This window comes from Heterodontus francisci, unplaced genomic scaffold (genome assembly GCF_036365525.1).
Source record: "Heterodontus francisci isolate sHetFra1 unplaced genomic scaffold, sHetFra1.hap1 HAP1_SCAFFOLD_400, whole genome shotgun sequence".
NCBI classification, from domain to species: Eukaryota; Metazoa; Chordata; class Chondrichthyes; order Heterodontiformes; family Heterodontidae; genus Heterodontus; species Heterodontus francisci.
Window position 1 is genome coordinate 1576633 of NW_027142281.1, and position 7369 is coordinate 1584001.

The following is a 7369-nucleotide window of genomic DNA, read 5'->3' on the forward strand; positions in this document are numbered from 1 at the left end:
CCATATCCGATATAAGTTGAAGGAGAGACTCTGGAATGCGTTGAAAACTTCCCATAACCTGGCAGCCACCTCTCTCAAAAGGCCACCATTGATGGGGAGATCCAACGCTAGATCAGCTGTGCCAGCTGAGCCATCTACAAACTACAGCAGCGAATGTTTGACAGTATAGACTTCTGCAAGTCAACAGAGTGCTCGTATTCAAACAGTTGTCATCGCCGTACTCCTGTTCTGCAGTGATATCTGAACTGTGTATCAGCAACAAATAAAAGCGCCGGAGAAATTCCATCAGCTATGACTCTGCTGCATCCTCCAGATTAACGGGAAGAACCATCGAAAACACGCTAGTTTCATTTTTGAAACCATCTCCACAAGCATTCACACAAATTTCCTGAAGAAAAACAACTTCGATGGACAAGATACTCTATTTGGATGCTCAAAACCTGTATCCCCCGCCAGGTCCTGTTTTCCCAATTCTCAAATGTCCTCCAGGGAGGACAAAGGAAATGCTTCAAAGACACTCAGAAGCTCTCTCTGAAGCGCGGCAGCTTTGACATTGATGACTGGGAGGAGTTTGCTCCCAACCGTTCAAAATGGAACAATATGTCTGTCATGCTTTGAGTCCTATCGCCTTGATGCTGAAGCAGAGTGGCGACAGAACAGGAAAGAAAATGAATCAAATACCACACGCGGGATCCCACTGCCTCATGGGAAATCCTGTCCCATGTGCCCAAAGATCTGTGGATCGGTAATTGGCCTATTCAATCACATGATGACCCATGGCAGCAACTTGTGAACCTGTGCAGACGTCATTCTTGAATCAAGGGACAGCCGACAATTTTACTCAATTTACCAATAACAAATGTAAGATTAATAGGATTCAGACAAGTCAAAATTCTCACAATTCAGAGCTTTCCTTCAGACTTGCTTCTCTTCGAACTCTAGTCAGATCATCAGTAATGACATTGATTTTCTCTGCAAGATGTACAATTTGAGGTGCAAATGGTTGTAACAATATTCTCCACTGAAACAACCTGGCTTTCTTTGTTATGCTTTTTCTGCAGAAAAACGTTTGGGTTGTGATCCCTATAAAGCAATTTTACCAGTGACCAGTCGTTATATCTGCATTACAGTGTTGTCAAGCCCGTACCAGATGACAACACTGGTTGAAATCTCAAAACGGAAGCTGGTGCAAATTTATTTAAATTCAATTAATTAATAAAATTACTTAACTAATGAAAGACTATTTGTAATTGAAGGCTATTCTCAGTAATGGTGCCATGAAAACTGACATCGGGTGTCGCAAACACCCACCTAGTTGACCATCAGGGAACGAAATATGATGTCTGCTCTGCATGCGACTCCAGACCCACATCCATATTGGTAACTCTTAACTGCCTTCAGAAATGGCCCAGCAGGGCATTCAGCTGTCAAGGGCAATTCGGGATGGGCAGTAAATGCTGGTGTGCCAGGGTCACCTGCTTCCCATTCCTGCAACATCAACTATTATGCATTGAGAAAAACAGTCTACTTTGATCTCGTACGTCAGTGATAATCTGAAGGAGATGAGTGCACCTCCAAAGATTTCCCTTTGAAAAGAGTCTCCAGGAGCTTGTCTAAGGCGATTTGAGCCATTCCATGTTGTGGCAATTTCTCAAATGACACAATGTAAACGTCTACTCCCTCTTCACTAATTTGACTTACCAGGTTAGCCAAACTTTGCCAAGTCAAAGCTACGAGGAATTTCCCTTTGGTCAATCTCATCTTTCATCTCCAAATCACGTCCTCCAGCTTTGAGTCTTCCATTCTCAATTCAAGATTTCATGCAAATTAAACATGAACAACAATTAAATCACATACTATGTTTGTATATCTAAAAGATTACACGTTAATTAGCTTATGGAATAACAATAGTCCGTACTAATCCTCTGAACAGGATTAGCAACACGATGGTGCCAAACAGTTCCACAGTATATGAAAATCACGAATTTTCTCCAATAGTTTTCCACATCCTCACCTCCAAGTAGTGATTGAGTGTTTCAGTGCCAGATGGACTAAGGCAGTGCGGGAGGTTAGCGATGCTAGGCAGGTTCAAATGTGCATCTTTTATGATCGAAGGGTTATGACATCTGAGGTTCAGCAGGGTCCAACAGAATAAACGTTAAAAAAAATCATACTGAGCCTGGCAAAACAGCTAGTATGGGGAATGGTGTCAGTGAAATGAGTATGGACTCTGTGGTGGAGCGAAAGATGATTGCTTTGGTATTTCATATATTTAGTTGGAGAAATCTGAAGCTCCTGCTAAACAGACATTTGTAGTATGGTCACACAGAGGCAGTGGAAGGTCCAGCGAGTTGGCAGAGAGCTGGACCATGGTGTTGCCAGAACACATGTGGAAGCTGACCCCATGTCATAGGTATCGTTGGCATTGGGTAGGCGCAGGCTGGTGGGTGGAGGGATTCCATTGCGGGGGAAGGTGTGGCTTTCATCGTATCAGTAAGACATGAACCAGGAAAGGGCAGTCCCACCAAAAGTGCCCAATGTCAGAGATATGGAGAGATCACGGGCAAGGTTTGATGCACGCTTGGAAGAGAGGGTGGAGTTCGTGAATTTTGAGACCACGACCAGGTTGTGAGGACCAGAATTTTAAATGTTGAACAATTTGAGATGTAATGTAGGTCAGTGAAAACCATTGTGTTGTGTGAGCTGCTGGACCTATTGGGGGATGGAGATGTATGGTGGAGCTTAGGATAGAAGGAAGGTGGATGTTGGGGTCCCAGTGAGGAGTGAACTGGAGGAATAGTGTCAGGAGATGGCCCAAGTCTAATTTTACCAGTCTTTAGCCACTGTAGAATGAACTGATAAACATTTGCAATAAAATAGCAGCGAGAGGGTTGTCAATGGAGCACGCTCAGAGTCTGCCCCTACTATCACCCATCATAAGATCTCAGGTGCAACCCTGAGCATGGACATAACTGTTGTCGTGTCGAAGTTCACATTTTAGCCACTTGTGTCCCTGGATTCAGTGTATACTCTGGAAACTCTGAAGCATTTATTCATGAATCATTAGGAGTGAACTTTGTCATTACAATGGCATGAAGCGTGCATGTGAAGCCGCTCATTATTGTGGGATCTGTCCTGTATGCTTACATGTATTGACCTTATCCCCAAGAGAGGTCTGATTAAGATATTGTGCTGGGTTTTAAGATATTCATGTTGTATGTACCATTTTATTAACATCGCAGACAAAGCTGCCGATGTGATGTGTTTGTTCAAGTGTCTGTCACAAATAGCAATGATCAGGGGAATAACCATGTCACTGGAGACTTCTCCCCTATATAAATCAGGGCCTGTTAATATGTATCAGCTCAGAATGACTCCCAGAGCTCCGTATTTCAGAACAACACCAGTTGGTGCTTCTCACAGAAATGGGATATCCAGTAATATATCAGATTGAAGATATTTACTAACCTGTTCTTGCAAACATTGGAGTTCCCGGTAAACTGCCGTCTCCAGCTGCTGTTGTAGCAAATCAATATTAAATCGACGGTTGTAGTTGATAATGTCTTACTTGCTGATTGTTTTACGCAGTTGTCTGTTCTGTTGAATGATGGGCTGTCCGAAGGCTCTGCACATTTGGTGTTTTAGCAGAAGCATAATTACTGTGATGATTTTTGTTCATCAAATCCTTGCATTAGTATTGGATTATTCAGTGTACTGAATGTATTGTCCGTTGATAGAATGCCTCAGATTCTAAATGTTCGCGCTTGCACGACTTCCTTTATGTGTAATGATTTATGTTGTTCCATCCCTGAGAATGTGATCAGATTAATATCTCATTAATGTATTGGAATCAGGTGCTCCGGCGAAGTACGTAAGAATATAAGCAATAGGAACCGGCGTAGAGCATTTGGCCCCTCGATTCTGCTCCACAATACATTAAGATCATTTGTCATTTTATCTCGGCCGCAAAACCATGTTCTCACTTGTTCTCCACAATTCTTGAATAGCCTACATTTCAAAAATCTCTCCATCTTATCCTTGAATATAATCAACGAATCAGCCTCTGCAGCTGTCTGGGGTCGAGAATTCCAAAGATTCATGACTCTCGCCGAAAATGAATTCCTCCTCAGCTCCACCTGAACTGTACACCTTTTGCCCCGCCCCACCCCCCAGTTCTTGATTCCGCCTCAAGGGGACACATCCTCTCACCATTCGCCTGTGGTTCTTCCTCAGAATTTCATATTTCAATATGTCTCCCATACCTTTAAACTCTGAAGCATATAGGCTGAAACTATTCAACATTTCCTCGCAAGACAGCCCCTTTTAACACGCATCAGTGAGTGAGGCTGATCTGAACCTCTCTCAATTTATGTGTACTCGTCCTGAATATCGAGAACAAATCTATACACAGTAATCTAGGTGTGTTCCCGTCAAGGTTCTCAGAGCAGTTATCAGAACATCAGGAGTTGTGGAACTAACCTGGTCTGGGATATTGCATCATGATTCTAATTTCGGTGATTTACGATGAGGCAGCTCAGTGTCCTCTTTCCCCAACATCAAGGGCTGGATTGTAAAGGTTCACCGACGCTGGTAACGGTGGTGGCGGGGGGGGGGGGGGGGTGAGGGGGGTGGTGGGTGCGGTGTGGGGGAGAGGTGTGGGGGGTGGGGGAAAGGGGCATGAAAGACACAGTGGGGTTGGGCCCGTAACCGACCCAGCTGCTGGCAGGGCCCGTCCTGATCTCAGCGGCGGACGAGACCTCGTGGCAGCCTCCCCGCTGCTTGGCGACAGGGAATGCAGTAGAATATGCAAATGGATGCTTTTATTAATATGCACGCAGCAGTGATTCTGCAAGCAGGTTTGGATTTCCATTCCGGCGGCGGCAATGCCGTACCTTCGAATCCCCGTTCGGGGAAAGGAGGTGCCACAGCTGTGGCGAGGAAGAGGAGGTGAGTTTCCTAGTGTGGGAAGGGGAAGCGGGGTTACAATGCTGAGGATTGGTCGAAGGGGTAATGGTAAGGGGGAAAGGACAAATATTCCGAAATTTGTGAGGGATGGGGTGGTGGGAAGTTCAAATGTTAACAGTAGGTATTCCGGGGGCGGGGGGTGTTGGGGGTTTCAAAAGGGCAGGAATGATGTGTAATGCCATTGGGGGTGGTGGGAGAGGACATTGATTTTTTTTAAATTCAATTTTATAAACGTTAAAATAAGCGTGTCTCTAAAAATTTAAATGATCATTTAGGGCTATAAGCCCATTAAAAACACGCAGTCAACTGCGCATTGGTGCTGAAAACCCTTGCCAGGGACAGAGGGACGACTCGCCTCTCCCTCCATGTTATCGGGAACAGCCGCTCGGGCCATGCTAATAAGCCACACATTTGGAATCACAGAGGCTCTCCGACTTAGGGACGTGTGTGAGGGTCAGAAAAATTTCCACCCGTCACCTATTTTGGCCCCAAGAGTGGGTTTCACTGGAATTTCAATATTTTATTGGTTATCACTTTGATGAAGTATTTCCTTCTGGGAATCTGACGCTGCTTCAGAGGTCTAGCAACTGAAGAGAGTTTGCTGATGACCCTTCAACATCCCCTTTTCTGATTGACTGCAGTTCAATTAATTTACTGTCAAAGGGATTTGTTGCAAATGTATTGACGTTATGTTGCATCAGTTTGGACTGAATTTCTTGGAATCACGAGCCATTCTAGTCAATTGCAGATTATAAATCGCAGTGCTGCTGGTGTAGTATTGTTGATGGAACAAACCCACAATCTAACTCTGGACTTTAAAATGACAAGAGATGAAATTCAAATGGAGTGGATTCCGGTCTGAAAGAGGTACTCAATTCTATTTGTTCTTTGTATTGTAGATAGATTGAACTGTGCCAGTTGTGGGAATGAGTGTCCACCTTACCTGTGCAGGTGAATGTCCTGGGTTATTTGTGGGATGTGCACATGATGAGGTCAAACAACTTTCGGTAGCTGTACATACAGTTCTTTATTCACAACGCTTAAACCAATTATACCTTTGGTCTCTCCATTGCTAATTAGCGAGAGACAGCATCGTTTTGTTAAGGATTTGTCTTACTTATTTGATTGAGTTTTATGAGGAAGTGACGAAGATGATTGATGAAGGAAGGGCAGTGGATGTTATCTATATGGACTTCCGTAAAGCCTTTGACAAGGTCCCACATGGCAGACTGGTACAAAAGGTGAAGTCACACGGGATCAGAGGTGAGCTGGCAAGATGGATACAGAACTGGCTCAGCCATCGAAGACAGAGGGTATCAGTGGATGAGTGTTTTTATGAATGGCGGATTGTGACTAGCGGTGTTCCACAAGGATCAGTGCTGGGACCTTTGCTGTTTGTAATATATATAAATGATTTGGATGAAAATGTAGCTGGTCTGATTAGTACGTTTGCTGATGACACAAAGGTTGGTGGAGTTGCGGATAATGACGAGGATTGTCAGAGGATACAGCAGGATATAGATCGGTTGGAGACTTGGGCAGAGAGAAATGGCAGATGGAGTTTAATCCGGACAAATGTGAGGTAATGCATTTTGGAAGGTCTAATGCAGGTGGGAAGTATATAGCAAATGGCAGAACCCTTAGGAGTATTGACAGGCAGAGAGATCTGGGCGCACAGGTCCACAGGTCACTGAAAGTGGCAACGCAGGTGGATAAGGTAGTCAAGAAGGCATACGGCATGCTTGCCTTCATCGGTCGGGGCATAGAGTACAAAAATTGGCAAGCCATGTTGCAGCTGTACAGAATCTTAGTTCGGCCACACTTAGAATATTGCATGCAATTCTGGTCGCAGCACTACCAGAAGGACGTGGAGGCTTTGGAAAGGGTACAGAGGAGGTTTACCAGGATGTAGCCTGGTCTGGAAGGCATTAGCTGTGAGGAGAGTTTGGAAAAACTCGGATTGTTTTCACTGGAACGATGGAGGTGGAGGGGCGACATGATCGAGGTTTACAAAGTGATGAGAGGCATGGACAGAGTGGATAGTCGGTAGGTTTTTCCCAAGGTGGAAGAGTCAGTTACTAGGGGACATAGGTTCAAGGTGAGAAGGGCAAAGTTTTGAGGCGATGTGCGAGGCACGTTTATTACACAGAGGTTGGTGGTGGATTGTGGAGGGTGATTTACCCGAGTTATCATGTTGAGTGAACTTGTGGAGGCTTGGAAAATCTGGAGAAGCGATTGGACAGAATACGTGCTGCGGATAGAGAGAGAAGTTAAGTGAGAGAGAGAGAGAGAAGAATGGAGAATGAATAGGGAAAATGAAATAGAGGGAGAGAGAGAAAGGCAGAGAGAGAATGAAAGAAGAAGGACAAAGAGAGGGAGAGAAGCCACAGTGTGAATAATTCAC